This window comes from Antechinus flavipes, chromosome 1 (genome assembly GCF_016432865.1).
Source record: "Antechinus flavipes isolate AdamAnt ecotype Samford, QLD, Australia chromosome 1, AdamAnt_v2, whole genome shotgun sequence".
NCBI classification, from domain to species: Eukaryota; Metazoa; Chordata; class Mammalia; order Dasyuromorphia; family Dasyuridae; genus Antechinus; species Antechinus flavipes.
The window spans coordinates 452,404,270-452,426,984 of NC_067398.1; the positions used below are offsets into that span (position 1 = coordinate 452,404,270).

A 22,715-nucleotide genomic window follows, 5' to 3' on the forward strand; every position below is an offset into this window, starting at 1 on the left:
ATGAATGTATGTAGCTCTTGTCAACTTGAACTTTTTTTTGAAAAGAAAACATTAGATATTAAGGACATTAGAAGAGAAGTCGTATTTGAAAAATGGTCCAATCTCATTCAATTACTCAACAACAATAAAATAAACTTTTCCCTTAAAAGTACAAAAAAAGCAACTGATTTAAAATGCCAAATTAGAATCTTAGAATGTTTCCTCCAGAAAGGTCCTGGAAGACTTAACCCTCTTATTTAGGAGAAAAGGAAACCTGAGCATCAGAAAGTAGCTTCCCCATAATCTCTTCTCTAGCTTTCCTTTCCTTGCCTCTATTCACATAGGCACTGACCTACTTCAGGCCCTTATCACCTATTTACTAGAATATTCTAATTATTTCATTATTCATTATATTCTATTTTGTGACAATTTAATCCTTCAATATTTTCTGCTTCCAATTTCCACTTTCCTCCAATCTATCCTCCACAAATTGCAAAAATCTTTTTCTTTTTGAAAGCACAGGCTGACCGTGTCACTCCTCTGTTAAAAAAATTTCAGTGGCTCTATTGCTTTTAGGATAAAAATCATTTTAATCTGCCATGTAAGGCTTGCATAATTTTCCTCCATTTTTCTTTCAAACTGAGTCCCTTTGCATACTCTTATTTCATCTACCCTGGACTATTAGTTGTTTGTAGAACTTGATCTTCCATCTTTCACCTCTGAAAAACACTCCCTCTTCATCTCTGCCTTTTAGAATTTTTTTTGCCTTCAAGGCCAATTTCTTCCATGTGGCCTCCCCTTAAGTCCCAGAAAGCTTATACTACTTACTTCATAGGGTTGTTATAATGAAAATATTTTGTAAGTTTTAAATTTATATATAAATGTGTATTATTATTTAAAATTATTTTGTCTTAGTGGAATTTTATAACAAATACAATGATTAAAGTCATATGGTTAGTTTATAAAGTATAGTGATAAAACAAGTAAGTATAAGTAGTATACTGAATCCAGTAGGAGAAAATGTGGGGAATTTTGCATATTTCAGTCCCATTTCATAAATATCACGTATATGTATGAATGAATGAAAAAATTCACATGAATGAAAAATGAACTTACATATATGAATAGGATACTTCCTCTAATAGAATGTCATCTCCTTCAGGGCAGGGATTTTTTTAAGTCTTTGTATCTCCATCATAGAGTAGGGCTAAATAAATATGGGGGTTTTTTTGTGTGTATTTTAGGCAAAACTTTTTAGTAGATGTTATTGTGATATTTGAGCAAGGGCAGAATGGGCATTTTTTTCTTGAATCACGACCTGCTTCCAGAAGAGAATAAGAAAAAGAATGACAACTACTATTTGCTGATAGCTACGAAAGGTTCCAATTACCTCTTAGCTAGACTTTCATCTTTTTTTGTTGAATACAAACAACATCTAGCAAGACATTTTCATTGTACTGAATGATTCCAAGATGGTAAAGGAATAGAGAAGGCATTTGCTGTAAGAACATTGGTTTGGAAATTTTGTTGTAAACAACTGCATAAAAACGTTCTTATTCGAATTCATGCTAATTTTTGATGACTCTTCCACAGTATTTGTTGTCATGAGGTTTGCCTATTTTTATAAAAAAGGAAGTCAGAAATTATTCTGCCACATTATCCACACATTCTCAATGGAGTTCTGCCTTTCATCAGGAATTATAGTACTTTTAAGTCTGATTTCTTTATAACTTCAACCAGGTTTGCAATCACATTTTTCCAGTGGGTTGAAATGAGACCAAATGACCTTATAAGTATGAATGGAAAAGATATTTTTCCCACAGCACATTTCTTTCATTGCTCTGGAAATCATAATATCTGCTTTTTAAAAAATTAACTAGGGAAAAGGTATAAGAGCTACCAGAAGTTTTAAAAATAATATTTAAAAAAATCAAACTGATTGTTGGAGCTAACATTGCAGAATGGGCATTTCCTATTTGTTTAATTAAGATGACTACTCCCTAGAAAAATTAAGAATGAGACATTAGTGAGGATTAAATTGTCACAAAATAGATACATGGTTCAATAATCATTATTTTAAATTAAACCTGAAAGTGAATGAGCAAGCCTTCTTAAAACATATATTGGACAAATATTCATTTAACTTGCTAAGTTACTGAAGACGTTGCTATTGGCTTTTCTTTTGGGAAAACCCTAGTATCTGTAAGAGTACTTAAACTTTTTATTGGAAGATAGATCTCAATGATAGTATATTTTCTTAAATAGTGAGAAAATGTGACCTAATTTTAGATAATTTTTCATCTGACATTTTTAGGCAACCAAGTACTAAAACAAAGCTATAGCCACATTTGGCACATATCTCATTTTTAACAGAGCTTTGTTTCTCTAGTTACAACAAATTGTTTATAAAGCCTATAAATCTGACTAATAAATGTTTTGTCGGGTCCTTGTCCAATAATATTTATTGAATATGACAGAACACCTCAACAGCATGCTCTGAAAGACCAGAAGGGAGCTTCTTTGGGCTGACTTGGGATATAGTAAGTGATCCTATCACTGGCAATCTGGGAGAGATTATATAATCATTTGTCAGGTGGAATATAGAAGAGATTTCTACTTGTGCATGGGCTGGAATGAACAACTTCTGATGTTCTTTTCAATTCTGAGATTCTATAATTCTATGAAAAGATGATCTGAGCACTCCACAGTTCTTTTATTATGTCATCAAGTAACTCCCATAAGAAAAATCCACCCAGAAAAATCAAACTACTCAGGAAAACAAGGAAAAAAAAAACAATAAAATGAAAAAATCTACTAGTTTAGAAGACAAAAGAGGGTTGGAGTTTGTTGGAGAGGAGAATTTCTGATCATTTCCTATTTTACTTTTGTTATAGGGATGAAGAATAGAAAGGTGACTTTTAGCATTTTTTTTTTGATTTGGTAATGATAATATTCACAATAGCATTTATTGTAGCATGTATAGGTTTGCAAAGGGCTTTACAGATTTTATTCCCATCAGTATGGTATAGATGAGAACATATTTAGGCCCTTGCCTTTAAGATTTATTGTTTATGTCTAACTATAAAGCCTCCTTAGAAGATCTTAGCTGTCTTGGTTATATAGCAAAATCTCATTATAAAGAAACAATGTACAAGTCCTATGGAGTTTATAATGAGATTAGGTCTGTATTAGAAAGTACATATGAAATGAATAAAATAGCCTGAAATGTATCACTGACACTTTTTCTGACATTTTGGATCCATGCGAGGAGCTTCAATTTTTATAGCTCCTTAAGGACTAGATTTATCACCTTCTCTTCAGTTCATCTGTCAAGAGAAGCTAAAAGACACCAGGATGTCCAGTGTGACTGGCATTTGAGTGACATCCTGCTATGCAATTTCACATCTAATCAAGTAAGATGGTAGTTCTCACTGGTCTATTGTATCTGAATCTGTTTTTGGATGAGCTCCAGCTGGCTTAAATTCAACTCTGGAAAATTGTGTGCAGAAGATGGAAAAAATTTGAGCCAGAGTACATAAGAGGATAAGATAGTGCAGGAGTGTCTTCCCACAATGTCAAAATAATATCTATTGTTGGAGTTGATTTGCTGCTGATTAGTTCACCAAGTTTTCTCAATTGCTGAAAGGTAATTTTCCACTTTCAGCTGGCTATATGCCAGAATGGATTGGGAATAGGAGGGGATCGTAAGGCTTGGAAGAGGTATTTTCACCAAGGGATCTCATCAGCCTGGTCTCCTAAATTAGACAAAGCTGGATTCTGTATCTATTTTATGCCCTGTAATTACTTACCCATTTGAGCTCTTCTGGTTTGAAGTATGAAGTTTTTGTTCTTCTAAAGAAGACTGACCTTAGAAGAGAACATGGAGCTATCACAACGATTTGAGGTGAGTTGGGGGTAAAGGAATACTAACATAGGGGCAATATGGTATAGTAAATAGAACAGGGAACTTGGAGTCAAGAACCTGGGTTCAAATCCTGCCTCATATACTTATATGTGACCCAATTTCATTCAACTCCACAATAATTTTACTAAATATCTGCTGCATACAAGTGACTCAGTTTCATTCAATTCTATAAAAATTTTGTTAAGTACCAACTGCGTACAAAGTACCACATTATGCATTGATAACACAGATTAAACAAATAAGATAGTCCCTGCCATGAAAGAACTCAGAGCCCAGAAGAGGAAATGTGACATGGATATGACTGATATCATAAAAAGTAAGATGTTTGAAGAGAAAGGAAAAATCCAGAAAAAAAAAGGCTCCAAGAAAACTAGATGAGGAAGATGTTAACAGTACAGGGGAATTAGAGAAAATTTTATGTAAGAGGAAATGCCATCCAAGTTGAGCTTTGAAGAATGAGAGCAATTTTGCAAGACAAAGATGGGGAAGGGGTATATTTCATGCATGGGGGAAAATCCCTGCAAAACCATAAAGGGGTGCACTAGATAGTGCAGTGGTCCTGGAATCAGAAGGACCTGAGTTCAAATTTGACCTCAGACACTTAACACTAGCTTTGTGATCCTGCATATCTTCCTTGACCCTAATTGCCTCACAAAAATCCCCAAAACAAAAAGCCAAAATAAATCCATAAAGGTAGAAAGCATCAGACTGAGTGTGGGAAATAGTGATTAGTCTGAATGCAGAGTTCTTGGGGAATAGTGAATTGAGGCTAGAAAGGTAAGGTGGAAGCAGATTATGGAGACATGTAGGGCCTTAAATGTTTGTATTTTATGCAATAGGGAAAAATGAGTCATTGAGGTTTTTTGCTAATATGAAAAATCAAAATTTCTTATTTTTTTACATATTTAATTTTTGGAGGCAATCTGACTTCTTTCTTGGGAAGTAAGTGTACTGAAATAGAAAGTGAAGCACATGGGTTTCAATTCCTACTCTGTTATTTTCTTGCCTATATGATTTTGGGCAAGTCTCTTTTTTGAGACAAAGTCTTCTCACTTCTAAAATAAATGCAATAATTGCCCAAGGAGGATCAAAAATATTATGAGAATAAAATATGATAACACAAAGTACAGAACTTTGAAAAGGTTGAGCTAATATCCAAGGATAAAAGTCTTATTATCAACATCAACAAAACTAATAGTAGCAGTTGTTGTATAATTAATTCAGAATATATTTCTTGTTCTTAAATTCTAAAATATTTTTGAGAAACATGACTTTTCCAAAAACAGTTTTGCAGCTGGAGTCAAGAAATTTGGATTCAAATTCTGTTTTTAAATTATGTAACTATAAACAATTCACTTAGCCTTTGGAAGGCTAGTTTTTCCTCTATAAAATGGGTATAATAAAATGAGCATATCTTCAGTGACTCACTCACTGGGAGGGTCCAATGAGATAATGTAGTAGAATCCTTTGTAAAACTCAAAGCATCATATAAATGCTACCTATCATTATTTGTGCTGCACTGTGTTGAATCATTAGACTAGCCACTTTAATATAAAACAGATCATTATTGAAAAAGTAAAAAGTAATAGTATTAAGAGATAGGAAGATTTACATTTCACTGAAGTCTTTCAAGGTCCCATTGCAGTCTTGAGAAGTAGACTGAATTGCTGAATCTGGGAATCTGAGAACTTCCCTAAATTTTCCAAGTTAGAGTTTCATAAGTCAAGTCCATGATGAAAACTTCAGTTGAGGTTGAACAGGTATGACTAGTATTATATGTCAGGTTGCTGCTCTTGATTAATATTGAGATTGAACATAAAAAGCCCCCTAAAAGTGGAATTGACAAGGCCTGACAAATGATTGACTATGGGGTTAGAGTAAGGGGTTGGAATATGAAGCTAGGTGACTGGAAATATGGTTATATTCTCTAGGAAATTTAGGAGTAGAGGTGGGGTAAGTGGGAAGGGTAATGAGTTCTGTTTTGGACATGTTGAGTATGAGATGTCTATGAATCATCCAGGTGGAGATATAAAGCAGGAATTTGGATATGTAGGAATGGAGTTCAGAAGATGGATTCATTTCATTGTCTGTAATAAATCTTGTCAGCCTTTATTTTTTCTCTTTAATTTACTAGTCACTTTCTTCCTTTAGTGATGACACGAAGATGGTAAACAATGAAACCTGTGTTTTCCCCTTATCTAGACAGTGTAAATTACCTGAAGCAAGTAAGGAAGTTATTTCCAAGGTTGTATATTTATAAGATTTAATTAATATATTTATTTTATATCTGCAGTGTTTTATATACCTCTCTGAATCTATGTTGAGGATGGTTTATAAATTTAAATATCCAGTAAAACATAAAGTGAAACTTCCTCAAGGGCAAAGACAGTAGGCTCTTAATAGATACTAGTTAACTAAAAACAAATACTTTTACTGATGATCATGTTACGTTTGGGTGAACTGAGTAGGGTTGATTTTGGCTTACTGCTCTTGAATAAAGGAGCCAATGATGTGGAATTTAAGAGCAAAAAAAAATGTTGTATATAGTGACTGCATTGCTTCTTTTCCCAAGTTGGATTTAATGTTCATCATGTATACTTGATTCTATGGGGAGGAGCCAATCACTTTAAATCAATTCAGAGAATATCTGGTATCTGATAGCAACAGTACCTTCATCAGTCTAATTCTCATTTTTTCTTCACCCTTACTTTTTGAATAGAAAGTAGTATTGGTGAAAGAAAATGTTAGAATAGTCAGTGAGAAAACTTTATTAGAATGTCAGGGAGAAAACTGTCAAGTAATTCATTTAGACAAAAGACTACAAAATACGGCTCCTCTTTACCATAACACACACACACACACACACACACACACACACACACACACACACACACACATTCAAATTTAAGGCTGCCTAGAAATAAGACTATCTAGTCTTCCTGGTGTTTTTTATGGTCCCTCAAGATGTTTTGGGGGAGGGAGAAGAGAAGAGAGGAAGCTTTTTAGCTGTGTATAGTACATTAATATGGAACCAAATTTAGTGAGACAGAGAACTGCTGGTCCAGCCCTTTGTCATTCCTATCCCCAGGGCCAGTCAAGTTTTGACCCAGGGTAGGAATGTGAGCCCAGATCCAGGAAGGGTCTATACTGGAACATTCTTCTCAGTCCAGCCCGGATGGTTTCCAGATAGACTTAAAGTTTCAAGCCCTAGAAAACTGTTTTTGAAGTAAAACCAGTTTTTCTTTGCAATGCTGTATTCAAAAGACCTAAATTCTATATAAAGCAGTTGAGTGGAAAACATTAATTAACAATATCACATATACAACAACCAACAAGACAACTTTTAACATCGGCATAAATGCTCACAGGGAAAGGCAAGAACTTATAATCAGGAAAAAAAATTAAGCCTATCTCTCCAAGAATGCTATGAGAAAAAGAAAAACAGATGTTGGACTGAAACACTCACACACACATACATGCACACAATGTGATATGTATTTATATATATATATATACATATATGCATATATGTGTGAATATATATGTTTTAAAGTAAATGTTACCATAAAAGGGGATGTTTATCTAGCATCATCTAAGATACAGTAATGTTTTTATTTCTCTTTTTTTTTTTCAGGAAGGATATCTCTATCCTGACATACATATACACATAGAGAGAGAGAGAGAGATAGATTTTTCTTTGAGTGTGTGTGTATGTATATATATAGGAATGGATGAATGTGCTATAAATAAGACATTCAGAAAACTTCTTCCTGGTAATGACAGTACTAGATATTCAGCTATCAAAACAAATATTTATGAAATACTAACTCTGTACCCGGCACTGTATTAGGCACTGCTGCTATAAAGTTGAAAGAAAAATAGTCCTTGCTCTCAAGGAGCTTGCATTTTACTTACAAGACAATGTGTTTCATTTTATTAAATGGTGCCAACAATTAAACCCACTAGAAATATCAGGATTAGTAAAAATATCAGGAGCGATTCTTCATGTCAAGAATCTATATTTTAGTTGAGACATCATGTAGTTCTCTTTGTAGCATGTTGGTAACTACCTCTGATATATTAATTAATTAAAATACAATACACATTTATTAAATGTTTTATCTGTGTAAATTATAACTCTACAATAAAGTACAAAACTCTGTTTGACCAGACTAAATAGATATGCATTTACAAAAAAAACCACATATTGTTGGAACATAAAGGCTAATGACTGAAGCAAAAGGATATCATGACAGGAGAAATAAAAGTTTGCTTTCCTTTATAATATCTCCTTTCATTCAGGATGTGATGACATCTTTTCTTATTATTCAGGTTAGTAATGAATTTGAGAAATTGGGTATAACCATGCTACCATTCCATTGTTTTTCCCCTCCAATTTCTATCCTCTTCTACCTTCTCTTAGAGGAACCATACTTCTCAACTCCAAGAAGGTTCTTGCACCATTGAGACAGGATCAAGAGATTAAATCAGTGGTGGGCAGAATCCTGAGAAATCTGAATTTAGGCTCTCAGAAGAAGAAGCAGTCTGTGCCAACTACACATTCAAGTTTATAGTGAGATAAGATTGTTGAACTTCATAGACACTGGATAAAAGGAACTGGTTTTATACCTGGCAATGAAAGAAGATTGTTGGGTTAGCTTTGGCTTACTTTTTTTTCTTACTTTGCTATGATATTGACATATTTTCTTATTGATTCTTTGCTTTAACATAAAACACTTATCTCAGGAAATGCAGACTCAATCTCAGTTCATTGGATTCCAAATGAAAAATGGTTTACACCCAATCAACATTAATGCTTGACTACATTGCAGAGGAAATAGAATATAGACTAATATTCCTTAGATAGGAATTAGGGGAAATGCTTTTTAAAAAATCCCGATGGATAAAGAATCAAAGACCCCATTTAAATTTTGAAATAAATCTCAGTTTCTCTAGTAATATTCACAAGCTTCCAAACTTGTCCCCTCTTAACATGTTTTCATATATTTTCTATTTATTAATTCCTAATAGGAAGTTTTACCTCTAAAATAATCTCAATTGAAAGTATTTTGTAAATTAAGTGGAATATTTTTCAAAAATTGGAGCATTTTCTAAGCCACATTTTTCTTTCTTTCTTTCTTTCTTTTTTTTTTTTAAACAAAATATCTGGTCAATGTTCATGGCTTACCTAGAGTCCATGCACTGCTAAAAGCTGTCCATTCCAATTGCCTTATTATGATTGTGGGCATCAAAAATGATCATGTAGATAAAAATTGCCTTTGAAAAATATAAATCACATTCAACAAATTTTCTTGTTTATTCTTTGGGGGAAAATTGGTGGGCCACAAATCAACATAATTTGAAAATTATGTGGCAGAGATGAACAAAAGAGAAATCACTGAAACTAAATTAGCATGGAGAATATGATTCAAGGTTTTCTGTCTATTCCTTTCATTGGCTTTCTTGAAGGCAGGCTAATGTTTACACTCCCACATTAACTATATATCTTAACTACCACACAGTTCATTGTTTATTTCTAGAGTAAAATATATACACCTATCTAACCAGTTAAATTGTTTGTGGTCTGGCTTCAGCCTCTCTTTCATTTACTTATAGTAAGGACTTAATAAATGTTTTTTTCATTCCTTCATTCAGTCACTCATTCAACATTTGGGCTAACCTCATTGTTTTTACAATTTGATATTTGATCTACCAAATCATGCTTTTTACAGACTGACCCCAATGTTCCCTCAGAAACTTTCCCCTATCACTTGAAACACTTAGAATGCCTAAATACATTCAACACTAAGTCATTATTCCCTTAGTTATTAGTATTTTCTTCTATCTCTTCTCATTTTCACAGATAATACAACTATTTACATTATATTTTTCCAGTTGATTGCTAGGTCCTTGAAGGTAGGTCCTATTTTTCATTTTGTTGTTGTATTCTCAGAATCATGTAATAGATACTAAATTAATGCTTATTAGATTACATTAATTTGATTACCTAATTCCAAAATTTTGGTGATATTAGAATATTTAAATAGTTCTTTAAAATGGGATTAAAAACCTACTTAGATGAGACCAAGAAGATCTAAGAAAATCTATAACAAATGAGAAAAAAGATGGCTATGATTTAAAAGAAACATTTTGTATGGGGATTCTATTTATCTATACTGTATATCCATTATAGAACTCTATTAATCTGTTATTTATAGAATGGACCAGACTATCTTTCTTTCTCTTTCTTGAAGTAAGCTCTAGAGAAGATAGAAATAGGGAATCTGGGTCCTCTCTCCTTTGGAGATACCTCTCATAACTGAAAGTTAAATTCTCAGGTTTTGAGAGCTTCATGATGAAGCATGATACATAATAGTTTAATATGACCTTCTGTTCCGAAGAACATTGATTATTGGCAGGTGAAGGGGGAACTTTAAATAGACATTGGTTCTATTAACAGGATATATTACAGAACAGTGTTTTGGACAGTTTAGCCTTAGTAATGAAATAAAATTGAAGATAATTTTAAAAAATCTGACAATATTAAAATAGGTGCATGATACTGAATCAAATGATCAATCAAAATTTTCCATGTAGTTAATTCATACTTGCTAGAGCTCTATTATAACTATTATCCCACAGCATCCTTTTAACCTTATTTGAAAGTATAGCAGATATGACCCACGAGTTATAGCAAAAATCACAAATTTGGCCTCTATTCAAGTGGTGACATACTGAAGCTGATGAATCTTAATTTTATGGTTTTGTAGACTAAAAAGCTGCAATTGTACAGTGAAAAAAAAAAACCTGAAAGATTAACTATTGGGTAGTTAACAGGAATATTTTCCTACTGCTTTCTTATTAAGAAATGAAATAATTTTTAAAAATAATTAAATTTATTTATTTACGTGCATACTGCCCTGTACTAACCTAGGTGCTGCAGATAATTAACAACAGTCCTTGCTTATGTTCTCCTGGAAGCATATAGGAATGTTTTGGTAACTCTTGAAAGAGACGAGTTGCAGTATTACTTTAAGAGCTCAAATCACATTTTAATCACACATGACATATTTTATGACAGAGAAAGAGAAAGTAGTCTAAAGTCCATATTACACAAGAAAAAAAAATTACAGACTTGAATAATGTAGTCCAGGGTCACAATTCATGATAGTGACAAGAGGCTAAAACGTAAGTACTCAAGATCATATGACAGGAGGTCCTAACTAATGCTGTTTACATTTATATGAAAGCAATATATACACCTAAAGAATTACACCTAGTCTAAGGTTTCCCCAGTCAAACTCTAAATTAAAGTCATAAAATCCTGCTACAATATCTCAGTCAGTGTGGCACTATGGAAATAACATTCAGTTTAGTATCTGAGTTTGAAACTTGCCTATTCCATTTAGAACTTACATGACTTTGGGCAATTCACTTCACTTCAATCACCTCACTTCTTTGGAACACAAGTTTCTTGTCTATAAAATGAGATGAGCCTTAAGATTCCTTCAAGATCTAAATTTAGCTTCTAATTGTCCATTTATACCATTACTTCCAGTAAAATGCCTTAGTGTTTTGCTGAATGTCTTTTTTTCCCCCTTCTCTGTAGCTAATTAACTTTAGTTTGGGATATACCTGTGCTTAGAAGTTTTGTTTTTGTTTCATTTTTGAGGATAAGGAGATGTGGGCTATGAGTATAGCGTATATGAGTATACTAGAATAGAGTATAACGAAATGAGTACAGAGAAATTCTCTGACAATGTAGAACTGAATTCATTTTTCAATTTACAGACTTACAGAGCTGTCTAGGGTGCTGAGCCAGTAGGTTTCAGAGTAGGCATTTGAACCCAAGTCTGATTCTAAGACCGGCTATATTTCTTCTATGCCATGTTTCTCTCATGCTTATTGATTACAAATCACTTGTTATTATTTACTGATTAATCATATTTTGTCTTTCCGTCAAAAGTTTCATGACAACCATTTTGAATCTTTTCAACCTTATATCATACTAGTCCCCTTAACGTAATTTTCCCTTCATTCAAAACGGACTAGTCAGTTTCTCTCTAACACTCTCAGTATTGTTCCCATCCATGCCTTTGCTCATTCTAAAAGCATAGAATGTTTCCATCTCTCCTTAACCTGTTGATATTCCACATATCATTTTAAAGCCTTACTTTAACATCACTGGCTCTGAGATCTTCCTTGATCCCCTAATATCTAATGACCTTCCCCATCTTCCCCTGACTCAACATAGCATTATCTATAACTTTCTCATGTTGTTATTATTGTTTACTTATATTTAATTCTTTAAGACCTCATGGTCCATAGTGCTCCAAAACAATATTATCCATGGAGTTTTCTTGGCAAAGATACTAGAGTGATTTGCTATTTTTCTTCAGTAAACTAAGATAAATAAAGATTAGTGACTTCTCACACCTAACTTAAACTCAAGTTTTCCTGAGTCTAGGCTCAGCACTCTCTTCACTGAACCACCTAGCTTACTTATTTAAATGCACCTGTGGTGTGGATGTTCCCTCAAAAATGAAGATCATAACCCATTCATTTTTGCCCAAATTGTGTGACTCCCATTTCTTCTTGTAAGTTTGTCACTGGAGGTCTACTTAACATGTTGGAGGCCTTCCTTTACTTCTGACCTTGCTTATTTCTTTGGTCCTTATCAGATAATCATCCTCATCTTCTCTTCCTGTCATACAATTCCTTAATGACATATTTTTTTTTCCCCATTCATCTTCAGAGTTCCTCATGTTTTTTTTTTCTTGCTTGCCTATATTATTTTGTAACATAATAGTTTGTGAATTTGCCATTTTCTCCCAATCAAACTGTAAATTCCACAAGAGTCAGGAACAAGTCTTATCTAAACTTTCTGTCTTACCTTGTGCCTAACATAATATTCTTCACAAAGCAAACACTTCTAAAGTGTTTCAAACACTTGTTGAATGATTAATCATTAATTAATAGTAAGCAAATAAAATTCAAAAGTATGTGTGAGGGTAGAGAAGGATGAAGGAGAGAGGTAAGAAAAGTAGAAGTGAAGATCTATGACTACTAGAAAGTAAGCAGAGCAAGAGCTAAATTGGGAACTTCACAAATACTTTCAATTAATTGATTCTGCACTTAAAAATAAATGAGAAATTTATGACATAAAATAATATTCTTCACTCAATTAAAATTTCTGTTTCATAACAGGAATGTAAACACAGAGCAATGGAAAGGGACTTGGATATGTAGTCAGAGAATTTGGATTTAATTCTCAGCTCTTAGTGTGTGTTTCACCTCTGGGACTTTGGGCAAGTCACTTAACCATTCCAAGCACAATTCCTTATCTGTAAACAGACTAGATAAGTTTCTAGCTCTAGATTTATCATCTTGAGATCCTAGGAGCTGTAGAAGAGGTAATATCAATAAATGTCTCACCATGAGGCTACGCTATGGGCAAATCCTCCATCAAAATAGCCTTTCCCCAGCTTTAAACTAGTTCCATTTAACCAAACTTCTGTCTTTTGGTTTTGAACTAAATAGATGTAGAAGAATGACTAGAGTGGATTAGGCTAAATTACATCTTTTTTTTTTTTTTTTTTGACCTTTACTAACAATTTTAGAACAAGAATGGAGGAGACCAGGGCATTCTTGGGACATTGGCTCTATAGCATTTGGTGATTTAAAAAAATACAATTCTCTACTTAGCTGTTCCGGGAATTTTTTGTCACAGACTAAAGATTAGATGTTTGAAGGTAGGTATGATAGAGACTAGACAAGAGTTCAAGCTGATTAAAAATTTAAAAACACACTAATTTTTATCACATATAGTTTAAATGGGAAGAATGATCAAGTAATTTGGGCTCCTTATTTTGTCTTAATGGTTTCTAGTTTTATCAATTATTTCTGGAAGCTTGACCTGACTCTTCACAATGTTTTCCAAAGTTATTATTTCTGTTTAAAAAGTGTTCAGGAGAGGAAGGAAGAGGGCCACATGACACTCCTGTGAATAAAATCTCCCACTGAGAGTCCACTGATCTGATCCTTTGTTTCATCCCAGCACTGGGGCTGAGCTCCTGCTCTCCATTAACCTTTGGTGCAGGGCAGGGCGCTCTCTTTCTCTCAGTGAAGTTTATTCAACTGTCACCATACTATCTATTAGTCCATTAACTCAGTTGCCCCAAATCCCCAAATGCTAAAATAGGTTGACTTTTTTAGAGGCTGAGATAGGTTGGGAAAAGGAGGAATGAAAGGTGCATAGAAATGATGGAATCTATGATTGATATTAATTGGGTTAATGCTTTCGTTCATTTTGGTGTTTTACAATGACTGCAGATGCTTTGAAATCTGACTCCTGAGGGGAGAGGGACATGTCATTTCTAATTGTCTGTGGGAAGAGGGGATGACAAGGATAGATGAGTTTTAAAGAGAGCATCCCCAAACCTCATTTTAAGTAATAATTTAAAATTCTTCTCAATAAACCTATTACCAAAGATGTCAAAATAGTAAAATGGATGAGTTTTGCCTTCTCCCCTCCCCCCATTCTTATCCAGGGTTAGAGATAATAAGTTCAAGTGAAATAGCCCTATTTTAGGTAATTGAAGAAGGGAAGTTCTTAAATGGAATAACTCACTCAACAAGTGGTTAGTAAGTACTTTATATAAGTATAGGATTATGCTAGACTGATTTCTGTCTTCAAGGAGTTTATAATCTAGTCGAAGGGACAAAAGAGTCCCCCTCCCCCCCCCCCCCCACAAAGCAAATGAGGAGAAAAGTTTATGACTATGTGCAAATAGTAAATGCTAAGAGATCAGAGCACAACTGAGGGCATAGAAAAATTAGGGAAGGTTTCATGGTGAAAGTGAGATTGGACCTGGGTGTTAGTGTTTACAAAAGAAGAGAAAAAGGAAAGAGCAGACACAGAAGCAATGTGGGGGAGGGGACTGCATCAACAACACTCTTGGAGGCAGGGCATTGAGTAAACTAGTCTCATTGGAGCAAAGGACTCCTGAGTTAGAGATAGGGTTTCAAAGGAGAGATGTGTTGCTAGATTATGGAAGGTCTGGAGGGTCAGGCTAAGAGCTTTGGACCTTACTTTATAGGTAATAGAAAATCAGTGAGAGTTTCTGAGCAAAGGAATTATATGATAAAAATGGAATTTTTAAAAAGTTCATTTTGATATCTTTTAAAAGAATTCTTTGGAAGGAAAAAAGTGAAGGTTGAGAGACTTAGTAGGCTATCAAGATCTATGAATTTAAGGATGAAGATTCAATCTAGAAGGGAGGGGAAAGAGTGGTAATAGGGGAAAAAAGGAATAGATAAAAAAGAAAGACTGAAAAGAAAGGGTCAACAGGCTTGTCAATTGCTAGGATATGGGAAGTAAGAAAAAAAATAATTTGCCATAAATAATAGAGATTTGTCTGATAATCTTCTAATTATAACATAAACATAATTTTTTCCTTCAAAATACCTCCTTAGAAATGATCATACTTGTCTAGTCACACAATTTCTTTTGGCTTCAGTTTTTCAATTCTATAAATTGAAGGTGTGAGACTGGATGACCTCTGAGATCCTTTCTAAATCTAAATAATTGATTCTAAGACCCAATAGAATCAAATTCCTATGTACTTTGTTTTGAAAACATCTTTTCCTATAATTAGTGTCTTTAAAAGTGAATTCATTTTAGAATATGGACATAGAATTCATTCCATATCAAGACTAGTAAATGCTCCTATTAACTGCACCTGAAGACTATAATAATTTGTCTCATGCCTGAATAGGTAAATTCATGTAACATTTAGTAAGAATCATGAAAATTCTTCAATGAGTAAAGTCAACAACATAGATATTAGGAACAGAAATTTTACATTATGGATTATTAAAATAACTTTTTTGTCTTTGGTCTAAGAGAGACAGAATGAACTTCCTTTTGCTACTAATTTGGCTGGGTTATTAAACAAGGAGATTAAGGCGTCCATATATTATGTCTCTTGAACCCTCAAACCTTTTTAAATGTCTCAGTTATGATGCATTTTGGAGGAAAAGAGGGAGAAACAAAGTCTGGAAATAGCTCTCTCCTATATGGTGAGATTTCTTCACTAGACAAAGGCCCTTTCCTGAGACTCTCTTAAGATTTGACTCCACTCAACCTAAAACTTGGATTCAAAAAGGTGACAAGATGCGCAAAAAAGAAGACAAACTTCTACAAGTAACCTGAGCTGGAAAAGAACAGACAAGAGCCAAAGAACTGCATCAGATATGTCAAGAGGAAGAGAGACATCTACTTTTCCCTTTGTGTCTTTTATCTGTAAGGTCTACTTATCAAAGGGGACTGCCCTCTTTGATTTTTACATTGTCTCCCCTCAAAAGTCCCAAGAAATCCTTGATAAAGTCTTTGGTCTAAAAGTGATAGCCAAATGGTCATTCTTTTTAATAATCTATTGACCTTGTTAATAAAATAATTAAATTTTCCCAAAACTTTCCAGATTAGTCCACCTACCTAGACTACTAGTTCATTTCACTAAGGTTTTAGTTTCTTGGTAACTTTTTTTGGACACTTGTTTATTAAATATGCTTAAAAAAAAACTAGTTTATATGACTCCAATGCTTCTCATAAATAAATTGTAGTTTCCATATGAAAATAAAATAAAATCAAATAACTTTCCTACCTCCAATATCAAATTGCAAAAGGACTAATCCCCTGTCAAGCCACAAACTGACACATAATCAAATCAAGGAACTGTGCCTTCTCTTCAATCCCTAATCAAATCAATCTCTTGTTTCTTGCATTTGAAAAATTTGTATGATATTGTTTATATTATTTTACTGAAAGCGATCATAAGCAAATACATTCCAAAGTTGCATGTCTCTCCAGAGGTAACTAGGGGAAAAAACCTTCTAGCTTTTCCCATGAGTAGTCCCTATACAAAAGTCATAATGAACTTCACAACAGATAATCAATATTTTAGAGCTAGCCTAGAATGTTTTACTATACTGTTCAAAAACAATTTAAGTGCATTATAACTTTTGGAAAGTTTTCATTAGGTTTTCAAATTGCTGAACAGGCAGCAAATTTTAGTGGATTCTATAAGATTCAGAACTACCTGGATTCAAATTTCATCTCTGATACTAGATATGTGACCATAAGGAAGTCACTTAACATCTCCAAACCTCAGTTTCCTCATTTGCAAAAGAAGAATTCCTCTAATAATTTTCCTCATAGGGTTCTGTGACGCTCACAAGATAATGTATATTAAAGTGCTTCCCTTTGCCTCTTCAAATTAGTTATTGTTATTTCTTCCTCCAGAATATTTCACCTTGATCCTAGATCTATAGTATGGACCCCGATATTTTCCCATCAAATAATTGTTACCTTGGCTAAAAGGGACATCCTGTTAGCATGAACACTTTTACAGCTGTTAAGATACTGATGGGAACTTCGTATGTGTTGTCAGCACAAGTGCTGTCAGGAAGAAACCAAATGTCAAATTGAGGTATGTGGAAGTCACCATAAATATGTCTCTGAATGTTTACCATCTGGAGGAGTAGATTTATACTTTGACCAGAAGCTGGATTACCCTATGGGCAATATCTTTGGAACTGGCCCCCTTTTTACATTGAAGAGTCAGTCGTTTCCAATTAGTTTAGATAAGGCCATCCCATGAAAAAAAAAAAACAAAAACAAAAACAAAAAACAAACTGATAACAGCTTGCCTTTTCAAGGTGTGAATTAATGTCTCAACATTTCCTCTCCCTTTTTTAAGCCTATTATCATTATTTTAGTCCTACCATGTCACGAAGTGCCTTTAAAAAAGCACTTTTCTATTAAGCAGAAGGCCTTTTGCTCTGTATACTTTTCAGCTCAAATTCCTTTGACTGCACTTTATCTAGATTTGAATGTGATCAGACATTATCTACAAGGAAGAATTGAATGGCCTTAAGGAATTTCACTCCTCTTCTCCCCCCCCCCTTCCCCCCTGCAATATTACTGCTGCTCTAAAATAATGCCATGTTCATAATAATAGTAATAACAATCATAATTCCTGTTCAGTACTAAAGCAACTCATATTTTAAAAAGTTAAAGAGAGAATTGGCTCCAGGATAAAGCCAAAATGAAATAACTAGAATTCCAAAAGAGTTCAGCTTATGAAGTTTAGACTCATTTTGGTTACGTAATATTATTAGGATCTGTCTAATATTCTATTAGGAATAACTACATGAACATTTATAAGAATATTTTCTTATCAAAGAAGATTAGAGAATAGCTGAGAACCAGCACCACATTACTTTCTTCGACTTTTAATTTTTTTTTAAAAGAAAAGAATAACTCGGTCCAAGAGCCAAAATAGAGATGGATCTTGAAATAGGTACCTTTATAAAGTATAATGCCAAAATCCCAAAGCACCAGCTATGAATCCTGTTATTCAACTTACTAAACAGCTCTCATTTCAGAATGGGATTATATACAGTATTATTTATAGAATCTCTCACCTGCAAGGGGGTGAATTCAGTGTTAGGTTTCTCTTGCAAGTATAAGAGAGTCCAGTCAGACCAATAATTCATGAACACTACAGGTATAAATGAGAATTAATGTATGTTTGGGAAGCAATTAAAGAGTTGTAAAAGCAAACTGAGAACTCACATTCTTTTAAGTTATTTGAATTAAAAAAAATTCTCAGCACCTGTTTAAAGAAAGCAACTTTTTGAGGAAACCATATTACAAAATATAGAAAATACCAAAATTTGTGAGGTTTTGCATTTATTCAATTCCATATATATTTATTTATTTATTCTGGGCAGTATAAATGAAGACAACAGCACTGGCTGACCAGGTATCGGCAATGGGAAAATGATAATTAAGACTCTTCCCTTTAGAATCAAAGCCGGAAAATCTATTTCCATTTAATTAACACTTCAGATAGCCCGTTTAAAACCAATAAATGTAGTGACTTTAATGACCCATTACAGTGATGCTACTTTAGTTTTCAATGACTTGTAAAACTTTCACAAACAGATCTGCAAATGAATTACATCCATCTGCTCCTCTGCAGCTGCGAGGGAGGGCTCGGTTCAATCGTATTTTGCTACTTCCTCCTTTCCCGGTTCTCTTTGAATTCTAAAAATGTAGTTTTTATGCCAGTCTATCTACCCCCCAGTCAGTCTGAAGCCCAGCCCGCGCTCTCTCAAAAGGAGTCCTCACACTTTACAGTCACCTCCAAATTACTTTAAAAACATTATGGTTTGTTCCGTGATGAGTCAGACAGAATCCCCACTGCATAAATCAGCCCAGAAAGCATCTCCATCCCTGCCAGGAGTTCTGTGGTGGAGTGTTACTAGAATCTTCATACACAGTGTTGGAAGTACAACTTTAAAAGTGATCTGCTGCAAAGAGAGGAGAAACGTTCGGTTGGCCATCCCTACGCGTTTCTCGGCAGTGGTTAGCCCCATTGGGGTCCTCTAAAGGGAACACTGGGTAGTTAAAGCACTGCTCCAAAACACATTTTCCATCCTACACCTTCCGAAGCAGAGCATTAAGAGTGTTAGCGCTCTAAAGACAGCCACGCTTCAAGCTCCACTCGCTGTTATCTGTCAGCCATACAATAGCAGCATTGATAAGACCGCAGCAACTGGCTTGACAAGTGTGCTGCGCTAGCATTCCATTCAAAACTATGCTGGGGGAAAAAAGCATCCGATGTCTTTTACTTTACCTGAACAAACTGCTTTTCTTGGAGCTGCTGGAAATGAATCCCTCTCCTTCTTCCAAAAGCTAGAGTTCTATTGCTTGCAACTCACACTTGGAGAAGACCACACAGCTCCAGCAAGGCAGTCTTCCTTCTCTTAATCCCCACTCGAATGTGATGACACACTCTAACCCCAACCATCTGTTGAAACACGTCCTCAAGCACTCAGCACAGTGGTGTGTCAAGACAGGCTGCCCAATCCAATTGCTGGGGCTGGGTGTCTCTTAAGGATTGGAGGCTGAGACCAGGACAGAAACTATAGGTCTGAGAACTCTCAGCAAAGTAACCTGAGATTTGGAGAGAGAAAGGAGGGCTATAAAAAGAGTAGAAGTGGGAGGTGCTAAAGAGAAGGTAGAGGGAGTGAATTATTCTGGTGACCAGTTGTGTTACTTTTCACAACTCCTTATATTCCCGAGGGACCACTGGGTCCCTGAATAGGATGCACAGAAGCAGGATAAAACTCCTAACAATCTTTTATTGCTGGTCTGTTTGGGAGCAATCTCCTCAGGGAAGCACTTTTCTCTAAAGGAGATAAAAGATTCATCTGGACACACTGATAAAGCTAATGTAGGAGTCATTTGCACTGAAATGTGACATCTGTATTTTGAAACCCAAACTCCTACCTTCCTCTGATTAACTTGGGGCTGCCTCCAACATTCCTGGGAGAAAAGGGGGTGGAGTAGGGGGAGGGGGTGCCAAGAGTACTAAAAGCACAAATCTCTATTCCTACATATAGGTCTGTACTGTTATCAACCACAGGCTGTGATTCCCAAATAGTAAATGAACATCATTTTCATTTCTACATATACAAAACAATATCTTTCCCCCCTTGGAGATAAAGGCTATTTTTTATCATTTGCTTCTTACACAGACATCACTTTGTAAAAAGCTTTTGCTCCAAGAGCGCTGGGCTCACTCTGTGATTGATTATTTTTATTGGCTTCCAGCTAATTGCACTTATAATGCCCATATAGTTCAAACAGCTCATTAACAATTTCTCTTTGAAATGTTTTCAATTTTTGATCATTTCAGTGCCCTCCTTCTTGCCTTCATTTTTGTAGCTCTGTGAGCTGTAAGTTTTAAGACCTAATTGCCTTGATGGCAGCCAGGGCCATATATGGCTCTACTCCTTCTAGTACTTTAAAAAGAGATCTGCTAACAAGTTAATTGCTGAAAATCTCCCCTTTTCTGATTTCACAGCCTGTGAAGGTTTTTGGTCACTAGTATAGGGAAAACAAAGTAATTTTCATTGTTCTCAAGCCCACCCCCCCTCCCCTGCCTCACTGTGTTTGTAGCACTGATGCTTTATATCTTGACACCTTTTGAATTTTTGGAAATGGGAGTAGGAAGGCAGAGAATTGTCATAAACTTGCCTAAAGTGCTAAATTCGGTGGTGGGGGGGTGTTGTCAATGTAGACATTGCTGTCATGCAGAGAACACTGACATAAAGAGGGGGGATGGTTTTCCTCTCTAAAGAAGACTGACTTGTTTGCTTTTCGTAATTTATATATACTGTTGCAATACATTTAAAAATGACTATTACTGCTATATTCTGGAACCTAGAATGAGAAAGCTATAATTTGTGTCCAGTTAGTTCCCATAACTAAAATCATAGGATTGGGGGACTTGTGGGGGGTGGTGGTGGAGAATTAGAGTTCTGATTACATTTGTTCAAATTCTTCCCAGAAGTGATTATATGGTGTCTGTTTCAGACAATGTCTTGTGTTCACTAAAGCACTACTCCCTAATCTACTAAATCCAGATAAACAACCAAACAGAAATATTTTCCAACAATGACAAGTGGCAAGATTGAGATGAAATAACTTTCTCTTGGACATTTTAGGATTTTAATAGTACCAATTATTGCTTCAAGCCTTCTCCCCTCCTTTTGTTAATCCAACCTGAGAGGTCTTGGAAAGACTGGTTCTAACTTTGCCTCAGATCTTCAGTTTTGAAATAGAATTGCAAAACCTGATTTCAAGGAACTGTGAAACATGCAGAATCAATATGTTATCTGTCGTGATTGTGTTGATAACAAATGACAAAATGTGCTCTTTGCAGTAAGATTTGGGCACAAGGCATCATAGGGCTTTCTCTAAAATGTTTTTATTTGGGAAAAAAAAAAAAAAAACTTTGATGGTGGTTTTAGATTTAAGATTCCAATGTAAATTTAAAGAAACCTAACTTAGCTCACTAACTCCACAGATTGTTTCCTATACTGAACTTTTTTTTTTCTTTTTCTTTTAGCTCTGAAGCGTTTGAGTGAGAGAAAGAAAGGCCAGACAAAAACCTGAAGCTGGTGCTGCAGGATAACTTCCCAGCCTCTTTCTTCAGCCTAGAGCCAGCTCTCTTTCTCCGGCGAAGTGTCAGTCTAAAAGTTAAGAATTTTCCATTACCTCCCCTCCTTTCTCCTGGCCATCTGCAAACAGTTTATTTTTTAAGGGGAAAAAAAAAAGGTTGAAATGGATGCTGTGTTGAAAGAGCTGCACCTAAAATCGAATGCCTCCTCCAAGATGACGCTTGCGAGTTTACAGTCATGCACGGTGCGGGAGTGGGGGTGGGGGGTTGGGGTGCGGTAGGGAGTTGGGTGTTAGACTCTGTGTGTGTGTGTGTGTGTGTGTGTGTGTACTTCCAACAGAGCGGAAGGGTACAACATCATCAGAATTAAGTAAGAGCACTCCGAAAATGAAAGATTGATGGTAGGTAACGGGGATATTGAAAAATAGCCGCTTCTATTCAGTTCCCACAGTTAAAATGTCCCTTTGCTTATTAGCTCCAATTAGTTTCCATGGTAACCGACCAACCCCTTGTAAAACCCCCTACTCAGAGCTGCGCTCATCTTTGTCTAGACTGAACCCAGAGCCCTTCTCCCTTCGCAGATGGCAGTGTGGCTGAATCTCTAGCTCCGTCTCTAGCTGTCCCCCTCCTTGCACCCCAGGGGCGCACGCACACGCGCACACGCTCACTTTATGGCGCACATAATGGGGGAGACCGGGGCAGCCTGGGGTGGGATCCAGTCCCCAACCTAGGCTGCCCGCATCTGCTGCTACACTAATGTTTCCCCCTCTCCGTTA

The 22,715-nt window shown here is 35.2% G+C and overlaps 1 protein-coding gene across 2 annotated transcripts in view; it reads right to left on the reverse strand.

Moving 5' to 3' along the window:
- The window catches only part of SULF1 (sulfatase 1), a 205,112-nt gene extending 185,024 nt beyond the window's left edge, over positions 1 to 20,088 (reverse strand). The window contains exon 1 of one of the 2 annotated variants that reach the window (XM_051970069.1): positions 19,609 to 20,081. The gene's annotated coding sequence lies outside the window, so the exon portion shown is untranslated. Of the gene's footprint in view, positions 1 to 19,608 lie in introns of both variants that reach the window. The other variant, XM_051970068.1, reaches the window with a different exon arrangement.
- Between the last annotated feature and the right edge of the window lie 2,627 nt (positions 20,089 to 22,715).